General features: G+C 38.6%; 1 protein-coding gene across 7 annotated transcripts in view; it reads right to left on the bottom strand.

Annotated features, from left to right (window-relative positions):
* The window catches only part of LOC5579463 (probable G-protein coupled receptor 158), a 382,902-nt gene that overhangs the window by 90,129 nt on the left and 274,455 nt on the right, over positions 1–18,318 (bottom strand). The window lies entirely within an intron of this gene.

The following is an 18,318-nucleotide window of genomic DNA, read 5'->3' as shown; positions in this document are numbered from 1 at the left end:
ACAACCTTGGCTTTTCTCCATTTGTTAGAAAAATATGTCAACTAGAAATATTTGTTAAATATATGAATCAAGAATGATAAGCTACTTTCTGGAAGTTTCTTGATGAGGATGTAAAAAATTCCATCATCGCCATATTTTTCAAACAAAAAATATCAATTTTCTGTTCATTGGATTCCGTGTAATTCCGCAGTATTTCGTTTCGAACGGCATTTGGCGGAACCATTCAAAGCAACGCATATCCTTAACCCGAAGGGTATCGCGCTTGGGATGGAGGGAACGGCTGGAGCGGGGAACACATTCATCAAAATGAGATTTCCATCAAACGTTGTTTGTGTCACTGGATCCGCATTTTCGGTGGGTAAGCGGGCGTGGATAATGGCGTTTTTAGCGCTGCTCCCATCATAAATTCAAGATGCATGAAACGATGGAAGGTAGCACCTATCGAGCAATCCTGGCGAGCTGTTTATGACAGTCGGCGTCGAGGGTGGATTGGATATTTATGACCCATCATTGGACCTATGGGTGGACGAACTCAGTTCGGAGAGTTCAAATAGGTCAAAGGGATGGCTTGAGGACGCGGGTCTAGCAGTCTAGAAACATCTTTCAAGAAGCATTGAGTGCCTCTCTGAGATCGTCAGGGTTGGATGTCAACGCCTAGGAGCAGGTTGTAAAATCCCTGTTGTGCGTAAAATTTGAATTTTATGTTTAATGAGCCTTGTACGTCATTGAAGTTGAGTTATGTGCGGCATTATGTCGTTCTAAACATTGTGTCTAAATTGATATTTTTATGGCATTGTGCTTCATCACTTCCACCGTATTCTTCGTAAAGTTGATTTTCTTCCGTCAGATTGTCACAGTGGGCGACTGACGGTTTTTCTCGTCCAGTTGTTTGACTTCATAAATCACTTCACACTTCACTAAATCAGAGTGTAAAGAAGCTTCAAAGAAGCAGGAATTCATTACTTCAAGATGTTCATCCTTACGGATTTGCAAACGAGTCTAGTCATCAGATTTGAAAAAAAATCGTGACTTGGTTTTCAAAAAGAGACTTGAAGTTCAAATCCAAAACGCAATCAGTTCAATTTTAGTACGTAACTGCGGTACGACGATGAATAAAACATCAGAGGTTATCTACTGCAGGTTGTAGGTCAAGTTGAGTACAAAGGAAAAACAGATTTTAAAGTTTTCACTTTATTGTACTCCCAAAATTTCAACTAGTCACTGTTTTCACCTTATTTTCAATCTTTTAAAAATGTTACCAAGAAGAAAGCCGTCTCAAAAATCACCGTTTGTGATTTCTACATCGCATAAACATTTTGATACCGCTTTGACTCATATTCCAAAAACTTAAGGCTTCAAATGCATCCGATAGCTATCCATATAGGGATCAGCTGATATTTTGGAAATATCTAAATTCTTTGCTTAACTGTAAACCATGTAGTGAGGAGATAAAAATAATGATCTATCATCTCTTCCTATCAGTTTTACGCAAATGCATGGAATAAAATTTTCCATAAAATGCCTAAATCTGTGTTGATTCTATTTCATATTCCGAAAACCTTGAATCCAATTTTGAACAGCACGAGTGAATCGTATTCAAGTAAATAATTACACAAGTAAATTCATCTGAGCTTATATTACTGACCTCGAACTAGAGAATCATTACTTCTCCCAGGGTATAAGCTCTGTTTGAAGTTCATTGAAATTGAGTTGCAATTGACTGATATTTCCTTTCAATTTCATGATATATTTCAGAGACTAGGCTTCCTAAATTCAATACACGTTGGAAAAAAAACTATATGGTATAGGGTTTGAATAATAAGCAAAAAGGTTTAAAAAATGGGTTTTAAGTAAAGTAAAACCTTTGAAAAAACTATATTTGGTCAATTTCAATTCTGACCTACAGGCAAACAGGCTCGTAAACTAGAGGTTTTATGATTTTCCAAGTGAAAGATTTTATTTAGAGTAATCCAGGGTTTCTCTTTCTGCTCAATCGTAGATACTGTTCTGCTAAAATCAAGTTTATGTCTAAATACTACATGTCAGCTCTTTAAAAATCGTTTCCAATGTACACATTTAAAACAAACAAGTTTTTTCGTAGTTTTTTTTTTCAGAAAAACGAAATTTTGAGTGTTTTTTAAAATTAATAGTAGGGGAAAAGCACCAATTTTCGACCTAGCACTAATTTTTGACCCATTCATACGATTTAAGCCTACTTTGTATGAAAATCTTAAAATTGGCACAGAATTCTTGTAGGTCGAAAATTAGTGCTTTTCCCCTAGGTGCCGAAACATATTCAATAATTTTCTACAATAGAATTCATTTCACAAAAACTACATGTCTTTGCTTTTCACATTGTTTTACAACCAAACGGGATGGAAAATTAGGATTTCAGGTAGGTTTCTCAATCGAAGAAGTTTTGAGTGTAAACCAAAATTCTCAAACATGTTCTCATATAATATATTCTCCCATGTTCACTGAACTCGTTCAATTCAGGTTATGCCGTATAAACTGAATGGTATCACTTTGTTATTTGATTTATATGCAATCACTAGGATATCTTGAAGTACTCTCATTGAAGAAAATTTCAAATGTAATCACGAATTTTGAATAGAGTAACTTGGGGCAAAAGTTTGATTTAAGTAAAATAATCAATATTTCCAAAAAACAATATAGCAGTCGGAAATACATAAATAGCACACAGCCAACCTTTAACATATTGGCTACAATTTTGCTGAACAATCTCGTGTTGAAATATTTATCAATTGTTAGTTATAACAGTTAAAAAACTGGTTATCTTAAACGAACTTTTGCTCCACCGGTAGGGCAACAGTTCAAATCTAGTGTGGGGCAACACTTCGCAAACTGCAAATACAAAATATCAATTCTTTCATGACAGACATACCTACTCTATACTAGCCATAAGTTTATGTTTGCAGAAAAACAGTTGTTTTTTTAAATAGCCTAAACAGGATTAATTGATATATGTATACCCAAAAACATCAGTTTTTCGCCAAACTAACGTGACATGAGGATTTTTGGTAACTGTTTTGTTCGACTACTACAGTCAAATAAATGTCGAAAACATTGAATGTATATGCTTCGTGTTTTGGTTTATAGGCAAACAATTAAGAAAAAAGATATTTCTTAGTTCTTTTCAGTAACATAAATTTTGAGTATTATTGATTTTTTTTATTCCTGCTCAAACATGTTCAATGCTCTTATACGAGCAAATTTATATCGAAAACATGTAAAAAAATGTCTTTGAGCAACAGGAGGAAGTTTAAACTAGGAAGTGTAAATTAGGAAGCGTACAAATAAATCCTTTTAAAAATCTGATCTCCGATAGCCCAATACTGTACTGCATATGCATAGCACTAGAGGTTTTTGTAAATTGAAATTATGATAAATTATATACACCTCACAGTTTTAGTTATTGAAATCAGTGACCTTTCCAAATTTGCCTCGTTGGGGATGCTCGAAATGATTTTTTTTCAATTACATATGTTATTTTTCCCGATATTCATGATTATTTGAATCTGAGAAACTTAAAATAACAAGTTTTTTGGCAAGAATGAACACGATTCACATGCAGATTCAGCTAACAGAAAAAAATGTATTGATCAAATGCTCTAAGGGAAATTTGAACACCTCTTGTCAAACCCTACATAACTTGAGGATATGGACATGAGATACGTGAAAGAATGCGTTTCAGAAACCATATTGATAATTAGAATGCCTGAGGTGCGTTTCCTTTAAATCTTTAAAAACGCTTGATCCAGTTCACATAGGAAAAATGCAGCAGTTATGGCCATAGTGGTTCCCTATTAAACCTCATGAAGAGTACAATTCGTTCAGAAGCGTTTCTAATTAGAAAGAGAATATTATATTATATGGCCAATTAGATGTTTGGCCAAATTTGCACGTATTTAAATAATAGGCTAGGTTTAAATACTTATTAGTACCGTAATCCGGGGTAACATTGATCAGTTTTTTTTTGATATTTATTAAATATTTCGTTTGGAAATGCGAATGTTGCAGGTTTTATTTTTTAAAACATGTATTGGCATCCACCGCTTGTGACAATATACTGTATTTTGTTTTTTGAAAGATTTAATAAGTATACCATAATTTTTTTTAAATGATTTTTTGATTCTGCTGAAATGGGGTAACATTGATCACCCATGTAAACAGCAATCAGTAATATTGAAAATATCGTTACTTACTTAAATCATGGCCTCTAATTATGATGGCCATACTCTTACAAGTCATTTAGTTTGTAAGTTAATTTTAAATTAAAAACACATTGAACCGTGGAATACGCCGAAAAGAAGGCAATTTTCTTAAGGAATTCTACATTTCCAACAGTAATGTGTTAATGTTGCCTAGTTGAACATATATATGACAGTTTTGACAAAGGAATCGTTCCCCTCAATGCCATCGAATGCAGAACTTATGTGAGACATGCATTTTTGGTAGCGTCATCCATAATGATAAGAACCATAGTTTCAGTAAGTTGACAATTTTTCGCATGAACTGAACGAAATTTTAGGAAAAACCTTATTTTTTATCAGCACATAAATACAGAAAAGAGAAGCACCATTTTTGCTTTGAAAATTTCCCATCAATAAATGATTATTAGAACTTTTTACGAAATGAGTCATTCCGATCAATGTTGCTCCGCTGATCAATGTTACCCCGGATTACGGTACTAAGTTCATACTCCAATACCTTTAATGAGAGTCTGTTTTTTTTCGAATTGTTTCTCATTATTTTTTCAAAGATGCAGTCAAACATATATTTTTGCCCGAACGTCTTGTTTTTACGTTTTATATATGTTTTATTATACATGTCTTTATTTTTTTTAAAAGTCAATAGCACTTTACCAACACACAAGTATATTTAAGTATTCAACTTTTTAAAATGTGAAATCATCGAAAAACACCTAGAAATTTTAATAACGATTACTTAAATTTTGATGGTTTTTTACCCCTTCGAATGTGCGGTTTTTCAGTGACAGTTAATGAAAGTTTCCTAAAGGAGTTCGTAATCTATGCCAGCTGGCTCCTCTCTCTCAGTTTCTATTCAGTAACACAAATTTTGATTGTAATCAAAGTTGTTATTACTGCTAAACAAGGTCACTCCTCTGATACAAGCAAATTTATATCGAAAATATGTCAAAAATGTTTCTTTGAACAACATTGCAGAAGTAAGTTTTTAAGTAGGACGTTCATATTAAAGAATAAAACTGATCTTGATCAGTTACAAGTTACAAAGTGATTAATATGTAGTGCTACTTATATTAAAATATTTTGTCGAAGATTCAAAACCTCTAGCATGCATAATCATAGCACTAGAGGTTTTAGCTGTCAAAATTTGCATTTTCCCATATTTGGCTTGTTTGGGATAAGGTACCGTGGGAGAAGTGTAGCAGTGGGGTAAGTGGATCATTTGTCCGTAATAAGAATAAATACTTTAATATTTCGAATGTTTTCACACCTTTGCTTAATTTAAGATTATATTCTCACGTATACACTGATACTACTGCAAAACTGATACTACACGTGCACTTACACAAGCAAACTTGCTGACTGCAAAAATCAATTCATTTTAAAGTTGTTTTCTGTCAATAAAAAATCCATTGTATCTCCGCCTAAAATCGAAAACTAATAGTTTTTTCAACACATGATGAACATTTCAGTTCTAATTTATGAATCACAATGAAAAAAATGTATATTTTGTAAATAAATACAGATATATTGGTCATGGTACACTTACCCGCACTTTTTAACGGGATGGGGTAAGTGGATCAACTATTGTTATCGAATATTGGCAGACTTCTTACGCGGATTTGAATAAGCTTTAGTGTCATCAAGTGTTGTTTTCCTTTTACAGTTTTTATTCCTAGCCTGAATTTGCCAAATTGACCTGAGAAAATTTCAATTAATCCACCTAAAAGTGTTGTACGGTCTTTCTAGTACTAAAAAATGAAAATTGAAAAATTCTAACAAAATTTTTTGTGGTTTTCTTAAGCTGAAATGCAGAAGAGCAAAATATACAAATTCTCCAGCTGAAAGCATATTATCGTACGTTTTTTGACCATATCGATTGTTCTAGACAGATGATATAAATATTTCCATAAATAGAATAAAAAGATTTCAGTATATTGAACAAAAGTAAATGTAATTAATATTTTTAATCTACGAGTGTCTTTCGAAAACATCGTTTGAATAATCTTCAATTCTTTTGTATAACTCAAGTGTATAAAATGGATTAATTTTCTCCAAAATATTCTAGTTACAACGTTTGTTTTTGTTCGAATAAGTGTAAACTAATGTACAAATATTTCCCATAATATTTTGATAAATAAAGATTTTTTTTAAATTTTAATGCTATCAAAATATATAACATAGCACTTATAACAAGAATGACAGTAATATCATTCTTACTATACATGATTACTTCACATTTGTTTTGAGAATAGAGTTTTTTTTATAGGTGATCCACTTACCCCACCATGGTGGAGCAAGTTGATCATTTGACGCAAATTTTCAAGTATCTCATGCTCAATACATAACAATCAGAAAAATCAAAATAATTGACGATTTGAAGTATAATAGTCCCTCATTTGTCATCAACAGAAAAAAGTTTGAATTATATTATTAACGTTAGCTGTACATAAAAATGAAGTTGACTATTGATTTTTCTGTATCCACTTACCCCACGGTACCTTACTCGAAATGTTTCTATTTTGAATACGTGTGATATTATTCTTACTATTCATGATTATTTCAATCGGAGAAACTTAAAATAATAGCTTTTTTGGTAAGATTTGACACGATTCTCATGCAGTTTCAGTAAACAAAAAAATGTATTGGTTTGATTGCTCTAGGGGAAATTTGATCACCCCTAGGTGCAATTTTGTCAATACGTACATTTTGCTCTTGCCAAAATTCTTCTAGATGCCGTGAAAAGTAACTTGGCAAACATGACAGCAATAGGAGGACGTCATTTAATTACGTAAGACATGTTTCCGAATTCCCCTCCCTCATGGTAAGATTTTTGTATGAAAATTTAAAATAATTTGTATGGCACGCAGGAAATCTCAAACCCCCCTCCCACTAACCTCTTACGTAATGCGGCAATGATTGAAAGTTTTCAACGATATACAACTTCGTACACACTTAAACGAGGTTACAAAAAATTTAGTACTACAGGTCGGACTCGATTATCCGGAGACTCGATTATCCGGGGACTCGATTATCCGGAATTCGATTATCCGGAATTTTAGACTCGATTATCCGAAATTTGTTTTTTGATGTTCTTGTTTTCAATATTTATGCATAAATCTAAGATAATTTGGTATTGCAATATACAATATGTATGGTTTTGCAGTTTAGAACGTATTTAAGAAAAGGGGGTTTGAAAAAGTGTTTATTGTTGTGTATACTGTTCAAAATTTTTTTTTCTTGTAAAGGCACCTACTGTTCCTAGATAAAATTTCTGGCTAGGCCACCGTATCATATAAATAAAATAACGAAAAAAGATAATATTTAAGATCTTTTATCAAAGATTCAAATTTTTTTTGAGATAATCGAGTCCGACCTGTATTCTCCCAAAATTAAGTTCTTCTGGGGCTGATTTCTTCTACATTTTTTGCAAAGTATATGGCAAGTGAAGATCATTTGAATCAATATTGATCAATTATATTATATTATATTATATTATATTATATTATATTATATTATATTATATTATATTATATTATATTATATTATATTATATTATACTGGTGCTCCCGGCAAACTTCGTCTTGCCATCAAGTAGGCTCTTGAAAACCGCTACGAATCGTCCCATACAAAATGACAGTTCCGTTCACTCTCGTTTTTTCGACATTCCCGGTGAATATCATGGAACTTTTATACACACAAACACGTCGGAACCCTTGACGAACAAAATGAAGAAAGAATCATCCAAATCCGCTGACCCGTTCGTAAGCCATTTCGTGACATACAAACACCATTCCATTTTTATTTATATAGATTATATTATATTATATTATATTATATTGTATACTGTTTCAAATTTTATTGACCTTATAAAATTATATAACATACTATTTTTTACAGGGATCCAAATCTATACTTCTTGGAGCATCATGAAGTCTACATATCGAAGATACTTACTTAATGGTTTCATAACGTTATTCATTTCTAGTAAATGATTTCGTCTTCAAGGAGGTTAAATTCGTCATATTCATTGCTTTTAATTAATATAAACAACGATATAAATATTATATGAACATAATTTCCATTTTTATATACTAGCCGTCGTAAACATCTACTATAAACATTGTCATTGTATATTTTCAGGCTGGTTGGAATAATATGTTATTATTTATTTAATATTAATCATCTTTCATTCAACGATTCTAGGTCAAATAATCGAGTTATTGCATAATATCCTATATTTATTATATTTTATTAATCAACAATCATTCAATTGAATCATATAACATGGGTGATATTGGGAGGTTGCATCAGGGCATCATTGAAGTTACAGCTGGACAATGGAGTAGAGCGCCAGCCAGAGTCAAGAGTTGAAGTAACCGTAACATCCTTGTAGATGGTGTTCCGAGAGGCGTCGGATATTGCACCGACTCTTACAGCAGAAAAAACATTTAAATGGTCTTTGATAAGAAAAAAGCTAAAACATATTTATTAGCATAGTTGATCTTTACACATAGAGTCTACTCAAAATTTCGGTGACATTGAGGGGACATATACCATTCCACTTATCAACTACCTCCACACAAAGCTTACAATTATATCTCTTCTTGCATGTTATATTCTTGCCTTTAGCTATGGATGAATACAATATGTTTCTAGGTGGGTTCTTCTATCCGAACAATTGTAATGGATTTGACGCGCCCTTCTTATAACAAACCATCCCGTGGATAACTTGACAGGTATTGCAAATTTCATTATACATTCCATTGGATCATATTATTGGAAGGAGGTTCTCTATTTCCCGCGGGTTTCGCGTAAGTGTCTCTGCTTACGGGTCCGCCACACCCCATTTTGACCCTTCACACAATAGTATGTTGAATTCAGATTGATAATGAAAATTGACTGTACTGTTAGGTGGAACCGCATGCAGAGCAAGACTCAAGCTAGGATGGTGGCATACATACATGCATGCAAAGTATATAGCAAATGTAGAAAATTCGCAATCTTGAGCAAGTCTACTTGTCGTAAACTTAAAAAAATAATATGGACTGAATCGCGAGAATGTGTAAAGTACAAATACTTCATATGGAGAGTGAAAATAACGTTAAAGTACGAAATCTTGTTTAACGGAATGGAGACTCGAAAAAATACGTTTTTAGTTTAAGTAATTACACAGTATATGCAATGTATGCGAAATATCTAAAGCTTCGATAAATTTGACTACCTTGTGTATTTTTTCGTACATTTTTTCATCGGTATATAATCACCAATGTCTTAGAATAATAAATTTAGAACTGTATAATAAATCGACACTGCCTTACTTATAACCTGCAGAACTTTCAATAATATTGAATATTTTTCCACAAGCAATAAATTTCCCAGGTCGTTTAGTACATCAATGAACTCCATCGCCAAACGGTAATTTTGACGATTTCTTTTAATTTGCCGGAGCAAAGCTCAACGAACCTTTGGAATCGCTGCACCCATCGTATAATAGCTTTGATTTTACGAGATAGAGAGAGACGATAAAGACCCTCCCAACACAACGGGGGACGATCACACCGGATCAAAGATGTTGATCCTGATGGTTTATTTATTTGAATTTGTGTACTGCTCCTTTTCCAAATGGTGGCAATAAAAATTCCTTTCGTATCGGTTTTCCAGTCGTTCATCGCCCGCCAGTCAGAAAGAGGGGAGGATGGGATGGAGAGAAACAGTGTGCCAAAGAAAATTGGAATGTGACACATCCGGCCGATGGGGGAAAACCGAGTGACAATGTCCGGAAAGGATGATACTGACAGACCCGCGTTGTTTCCGAGAAAATCGGATAGGAAGGCACAAATAAAGTAGATGTGTAAGATTGTTGAATCCCTTCGCCGCCAAGGAAGCCGACAGTCGGGTCGAAGCGGCTGATGTGGGCTTAATGCTTAAGAACGGTGGTCAAATCAATAAGGATCAATTCAATGATATCGGTTCCGAGTTGTTCATATAGTGACAGCAGTGTGCTTGGGAGGTTGATCTCATAGTCGAAAATTATGTTTCTTTTTAAAACCAGAATCTGGTTCCATATTTCAGATTCTAGATTCTAGATTCCAGATTCCAGACTCTAGATTGAAGATTCTAGATCAAAGGAAAATCCCAACAGAAAATCTACAGAAAATGTAGCTTCTTCTAGCAACATGTCTCCCTCTGCTTTTAATTTTTTAGCTGAACAATTGAATCAATTGATGCAATGTTCAAAACCACCACTATGGCTGAAGCAGTTCAATATGGTGTAAAATTTACTAATAAAATTGTATTCGAATTTCGTTTCTCTAATGGAAATTGGAATACTAAATTGGAATGCTCGTTCTTTAAACGGTCAAGAGACTCAAAAGAGACATTAAGATAAACTTTTTGTTTATCGTAATGATCGACTGAATGGAGCATGTGGTGGAGTTGCTATCATCATTCATAGGCGTATAAAACATTAACTTTTTTCGTCATTTGAAACCAAAAATTTTGAAACATTGGATGTTTCTGTTGAAACACAGACCGAAATGGGAAATATTTTTTAATAGCTACCTATTTGCCTTTACAATGCACTGGGCTATAAGTTAATTTCCTCCTAACTGACTTGTGAAAATTGACTCACAACAAGTCGAAATTGTTTGTCAATGTTGACTTTAATGCCAAACATCGTAATCGTTGTAGATTACAAAAAAAGTTTGGAATTTTTTTCTTAATAATTGCAAAAACACAACAATTCCTACATAAGCCAAAAGCTTTTAATTTGTTCAAAATGACCCTTTAAAAATATGAAAGTCAAGCACTATCAACCATGCGCCTCTTTAAGTCATGTTATTTTGCTTTAGATATACAAAACTGCATGCAGAATAGCTTTGGAAAAGAAAAGTGATTTAACGAATGAATTGTTGAGTTCAACTGATAGTTTTAACGGTTCAATGCGTTAACAGACTCAAAACAGTTAATAAAGAAAAAAATGGAGCATGAATAATAAAACTCAGTGCAGTGTTGTCATGTGCACTGAAACGAATACTCAAGCGCTTTGAGCAAGATTTCCTCTTCATCAGACGCACAAATGCCCTCTGAGTGAGTACACGATGAATATTTGAAACGGAAAATTAAAACAGAAATTGAAGCAATTAATTATTCAAAGATCTCAATTAGGGCAAAGACAGCCAGCCGGCTTCATGTCAGCCATCATTTGACTTGTGCCCTCTCGTCGTGGAGAATGACGACCCCACGAAAGCATCTATAACTCTGCCGGGCTAGGCTAGACGATACCGGATTATTTAACACAATTGACTTTATTCCTTCATTTGAATGGCAGGCGTTAAGTGGCGAAAGTGAGCTCCGAGCAAATGATAAACTAACTGGAATTTAATTACAACGTTGGAGCAGGTCGGGTCATTGAAGCAGGAGGACTCAGATGATACTCGCGAAGTGATCGATGATGGGCGTCATGAGGAATGGTTTTGTCGATATAATTGTTTGAATGGAAAGAGCTATGATTTGCACCGATTTGTATTGATGTACAGTAAGTGCAAAACATCGATTTTTTCTATAATATTTTGTTTGAAGTTTGAATTTTTATAAGCTATTTGATGCTTAGAGTCATCAGAGATATTCAGTTCAACATGTTGAAACAAATATTCAGAATGACCAAATGTGTGTTACAGTTTTATTTATTATTCCTGAATTTTCAAAATAACTATTTATATCTATTGTATGGGAACAGGGTTTTTTTTGGAAATAACGTAAAAAAACATTGAAATGATTCGTTTACTGACCACTTTGATTATTTCGTTATCATTCAATAGTTTTCATCAAAAGCATGAGTGATTACTTACAATAGGGTTTGTAAGTAAAGTTTTTGAAATATTGAATTGAAAGCTTAGCTGGACATCTAATGTTCAACAGAGCTTATCGAATATGTAATGAATTAGAACAGACCTTCGAGACCGAACATGGATAGATAAGGAAACATTGCCAAAAGCAAAGTCAAGTAAAAGGCGGACATTCCGGTGCTATCACGATGACGCAAAACTCGTACCGGGAACATTTATTCTGCCCCAATCACCCGCGTCAGTCCCATTTACCGTCGCCATACAGGTCGTAAATTATCAAAATTTACGAGTGCTAGCCAAAAAATTACCGCAGTTTCACGTATCTGCTTCCATTTATGCTAGGTAAACTGTGGTCAAGTAGCTCCTGTTGCATGACTCGGAAGCGAGAAGCCACCTCCCACCAGCCGACCATCGTTGAAATTAATACGACTAATTTACCGACTACGAAGAAACAATGAGGCCCCCACGGAGGTAAGTGGATCGGGGAGTCGTGACCACCCGTGTCTGTGTACCCATGAGCTGCCCAACAATGATGGCGAAAAAAAGTTTCAACAGCTGATCGTCAAATGATTTTTTTTTTTCGTTTTTACGTGCGGTTTGGATTGCGGAAAACTTTCCCGACCGCCTACAATTGAGAAGTGTTTTTAATCAAAACTTTTCGTTTCCATCGAACTTTACGCAACTCCTGTATGAGGTACGATAAGACTTGGGGGAAGAGGGGTATCTGATGGATGGTTTAGTACTTTTGAGGAAGTTCAGACAAACCACAGTTTCGCAATTTTTGTGACTTTGTTTAACAACCAGAGTCAATGTACCGCTTCGGTTTAAATTCTGAACACTCGGTTTTGAAAGCAGTTGGGAGTCGTAATATCTTCACAGTTCCAAAGTAAAAAAAAAGCTGGTGAACAATAAAATAACAAGAGTATGAATAATCAGCTCTTAAATAGCATTTTAATTGTTCTTTTTTGTATTTAAATATGATTACATATGCAGGTAAGCCTATCAAAAGCTTTCCTATTATGTGGAATGGAAACCATATAACTCCATTACAAATGCATATAATTAATGCTTGGCATTGGCTCTATGTTAGACCCGTTCATTTTTGCAAGGTTTATTTAACTGTCCAAAAATTACCCTATTTGCTTATGTTTTAGAGGTGTATCATTCAGTCAGTTAGTCAGGTCAGTCCGTCAGTCAGTAATACCTTGGCAGGCCTCCAAGTACGTTCTAAACCCGCCACTTTAGCTGGAGGAAGTAGAGTCCGTTGAACCGTTCCTGACTTGCGTGATCTGGCTCTGAACATGCCACCCCATAAGGGACCGGGTCTACCCTGCATGGCGTCACTGCTTGCAAACATCACCATGGGATCACGAAGGCGACTACTTACGACGGGCGAGGATAGCGGCTTAGAGGGGGCACCCACCAAAATGTAGAAGAAGAGGAAGACCCAAAAAAGCAGCGCAACGAGCAATTAAAAAGTATTCCGGAAAAGAACGAGAACGATGACGGATGACAAACCGTCGTCAATGACAAAGATAAAAAAGAAACAGAAAGAGAAGGTGGAGAATAAAAAATACAGGAAGAAGAAAACGAAGAGACGCCCGTAGCGTGAGGGGTTGAAAGGGGATGCCATACTCGCTAAGGCAAACGACCAAATAACGTACGCAGATATCCTTCCAAAAGTTAAGGACGATCCGAACCTTGGAGAAAACGTGGTTATAACGTGGCGCACCCAGAATGGGGAGATACTGTTTGAATTGAACTGAATATTATAACCGATCAAGAGCTCTGCCTATCAGAAGCTCGTCGCGAAATCTTTGGAGAATGAGGCGAACATAAGAGCACTTACTCAGGAGGCAGTTGTTGAGTGCAGATATCTAGACGAGATAACAACCGTGAATGAGGTGAGTGAGGAGCTGCGCAGGCAATGCAGCATTGGAGAGGAGGCCATGGTAATCCGTCTTAGCAAGTCGTACGACGGCACACTGTCAGCGACGATTCGGCTATCACACGGTGAACAAACTGAGACTCGTCACACGAGCAGATAGGCCACTGATGCGATGCTTCAAGTGCATGGTCTTCGGACATCCGGCGGCGAGCTGTAAAGGTCCGAACAGAGCGAATTGTGCAGGAAATATGGAGAAGAGGTCACTATGGGAAAGACTGCAAGAATCGACCAAGGTGCTTGCTCTGCTCACGGAAGGAAGGAAACACCCATTCGACGGCCAACTTCAATTGCCGCGCGTACCAAAAGGCGATCGCAGACCAACAGTAACGGATGTGACGCAGCTCAACCTGAATCACTGCGACACCGCATTGTAACTGTTGACTGAAAAGCTGAGGATTATTGACGAGGGTCTCTTCCCAACGCATGATCTGACACCGTGACCACCCACACCGTATGTCGACAAGGAAGAATCATGGCATGGGCGAAAACATTGAAAAAGGCCCCTGGACCAGATGGAATACCGGTACTTAAAGCGGCGATGCTAGCGTACCTGGATATTTTCCGGAAGGTGATGCAGAAATTCCTGGACGAAGGTCACTTCCCAGATATATGGGAAGCTGGTGCTGGTACCGAAGCCAAGAAAAATACCTGGTGATCCTTCCGAATACTGGCTTGTATGCTTGCTTGACATACTTGGTAAATTCTTGGAACAGGTCATCCTAAACAGGGTGGCTAAATGTAAGTCAGAAAGTCGACGGCAGACGCAATTCGGACGGTTCTAGAGAGGGCCGAGAAGGCATTGAAGCAGAAACGAAGAAACAATCATTACTGAGTCGTTGTTACGATAGACGTTAAGAACGCGTTGAATAGCGCTAGACGGGAGGCCATCGCTTCAGCGCTGCATAGAATGCGGGTTCCTGACTGTGTGTGCCGGATTCTACAGAGCTACTTCGAGAATCGTGTTCGATTGCTTGAGAGATTGGTGGACACGATTGACTCCAGTGGAAGGCGACAAAATAGAACAGCACAGATTTCAATTTAATTGATTACTTTATTTGCTCCCCGAACAGGCAGCGTGCCTGCTCAGGGAGATGACTATTGCTGTACATTTATCTATGCACATGAGTTGGTTGGTCAGTATGCTCACTGAACATACATGAGCAACCCGGTGATCTGCTTTAGGTGTAGGGAACCAGGACACAAGTCCTGGGGCTGTAAAGGCCCTGATAGGACCAAGTTGTGTAGGCGATGTGGTGAGGAAGGTTATAAGGCACTAGGCTGCAAGAACCCTCCCAAGTGCTTGATTTGTTCCGGGAAGTCCGTGAACAACATCCAACGGGAGGCTTCAAAAGAGCCATAATCGAAAAGTCACAGTGCAGGTAACGCAGCTGAACCTGAACCACTGTGACGCAGCTCAGCAACTGCTGTATCAGGCAGTTGCTGAGTGGGGCGATATCCCCATCATATCGGACCCATACCGAGTACCCGCCGGCAACGGCAACTGGGTCGTGAATGGATCCGGAAAAATGCTGCGCCGTGCCTGCCTACGGGCCAGGAGGCGGATGCAGCGAGCACGCATCGAGCAGGAGCGTGAAGAACGACGGGCGGTGTTCACCGCTGCCAAAGTCGCGCTGAAGCCCAAGATAAGGACAAGCAAAAAGGCCTGCTTTGAGGGACTCTGTCAGAGTGCCAACGCGAATCCGTTGGGTGATGCCTACAGGATCGTTATGGCGAAGACAAGAGGTGCAATTGCTCCTACGGAGCAATCTCCACAAATGCTGAAGGGGATCATCGAGCGGCTCTTTCCGCGCCACAACCCTAGCCCATGGCCTCCTTTTGTAGGACAGCCGGGGATTGGGGCTGGCGATGAGGATAGAGTAACCGATGAGGAACTTGTAGGGATTGCAAAATCCCTCAGCATGGGGAAGGCACCAGGTCCGGACGGAGTTCCAAACCTGGCCCTCAAAGTCGCAATCTTGATGGCTCCCGGGATGTTCAGATCTGCTATGCAGATATGCCTGGACGAGGGAGTATTTCCAGATGTGTGGAAGAGGCAGAGCCTGGTACTATTGCCAAAGGCGGGAAAACCACCCGGTGACCCGTCGGCGTATAGACAAATATGCTTGATTGACACAGCGGGGAAGGTGCTCGAGAAGTTCATCCTCAACAGACTGTTGAGGTACACTGAGGGTGTAGATGGTCTCTCAAGCAACCAGTTCGGCTTCCGGAAAGGGAGGTCCACCGTAGACACTATTCTGACGGTTAAGAAAACCGCTGAGATAGCACTCCAGCGTAAGAGGAGGGGTATTCGCTACTGCGCCGTAGTGACTCTGGATGTAAGGAACGCATTTAATAGTGCCAGTTGGGCGGCTATTGCTGATGCGCTCCTGCGTCTGGGGATACCCGAGTACCTGTACAAGTTTCTCGGAAGTTTCTTCCAGAATCGGGTATTTGTCTATGACACAGAGATGTGGTCCCAGATCATCCTCCAGGGGCCCAGATAGCCGTAGCGGTAAACGCGCAGCTATTCTGCATGACCATGCTGAGGGTCGTGGGTTCGAATCCCGCCGGTCGAGGATTTTTTCGTAAAGGAAATTTTCTCGATTCCCAGGGCATAGAGTATCTTCGTGCCTGCCACACGATATACACATGCAAAAATGGTCATTTGGCAAAGAAAGCTCTCAGTTAATAACTGTGGAAGTGCTCATAAGGACACTAAGCTGAGAAGCCAGCTCTGTCCCAGTTGGGACGTAACGCCAGGAAAAAGAAGAAGACAGAGGTGGGTCGGAAGTGCTTTCACATAACCTCTGGAGTCCCGCAAGGTTCCATCCTGGGTCCGGTGTTATGGAATGTCATGTACGACGAGGTGTTGAGATTAAAATTCCCGGCGGGTGTGGTCATCGTTGGCTCTGCCGACGATATTACGCTGAAGGTCTACGGTGAATCGATCGAAAAAGTGGAATTGACTGCAGCCCACTCGATCGCAATTGTGCAGGAGTGGATGAGCTCCAGGAAACTGGAATTGGCTCACCACAAAACTGAGGCGGTTGTTGTCAACAACCGAAAGTTGGTGCAGCAAGCGGTGATCAGTGTAGGCGATTGCACGATCGCTTCGAAGCGCTCCGTCAAACACTTGGGGGTGATGATCGACGATAAGCTTACCTTCGGTAGCCACGTTGATTATGCCTGCAAGAGAGCCTCCACAGCTATTGTGGCACTGTCCCGGATGATGTCCAATAGCTCTGCGGTGTACGCCAGCAAGCGAAAGCTTCTGGCCAGTGTCGCCTCGTCCATACTGAGGTATGGTGGCCCGGCTTTAAGTACCGATAGCTACCGTAGCAAGCTAGAGAGTACTTATAGGCTAATGTGCCTGAGGGTTGCGAGCGCGTACCGTACCGTGTCACATGATGCACTCTGCGTCATCACCGGTATGGTGCCTATTGGTATCCTTATCATGGAAGACATAGAGTGCTTCGAAAGGCGCGGCACAAGAGGCATACGCAGGACTGCCAGACTGGCCTCTATGGTCAAATGGCAGCGTGCGTGGGACAGTTCCACCAAGGGAGTGTGGACTCACAGGTTGATTCCGAGGTTAGATATCTGGGTCAATAGGCGGGGAACTAACATTCCACCTGACACAGGTCCTTTCGGGCCATGGTTGCTTTAGACAGTATCTACACCGTTTCGGTCATGCGGGTTCTCCCGAATGTCCAGTTTGTGCAGGTTCAGAGGAAACGGCGACTTTTTCCAATTTGCTTGGCCCGGCGACGGTTGGCTGTAGGTAACTCTTGATGGCTGTATTCGGTTGCCTACTTCGATAATACGATTTATTTGCTTGGATGGTTGTTTGCGTAGGTACGGCTGGACAGGAACGTTTAATGGATGGTGTTCGCCAATCGATGCGGGCTCACTGTAGGTAGGATGCTTTCACGGGTTGCTTGCTTCGATGGATGATTTGCATGAATGAGTGGTTGTGGTCAGAGCTAAGAATGGTAATAGTAGTAGGCTTGAGTTTTTGTGAAAATCACGTGGCGCTTCTAATACAGTAGTTCAAAATTGTGAATCTCATCAAGTAGCCTATGTTGGGTACATGAATTTCCTAAATCCGTAGTGTCATTGAAGACTGTAAATGCGGGCAAATGCCCAGCAACTCCTATCCCTACCTCCTCGTGGTACTGGCCGGGGTACGAGTAACCTTGGGGAAGATCGGGTAACCAACCCCCGGTGGGAACTTTGGTCGTATGCTGACAGGGAAGGGGGGGGGGGTTTGCTTTTGCTTCTGCTTCTGCAA

This window comes from Aedes aegypti, chromosome 2 (genome assembly GCF_002204515.2).
Source record: "Aedes aegypti strain LVP_AGWG chromosome 2, AaegL5.0 Primary Assembly, whole genome shotgun sequence".
Classification (NCBI taxonomy): domain Eukaryota; kingdom Metazoa; phylum Arthropoda; class Insecta; order Diptera; family Culicidae; genus Aedes; species Aedes aegypti.
This window is presented reverse-complemented; position numbering and strand designations above follow the sequence as displayed.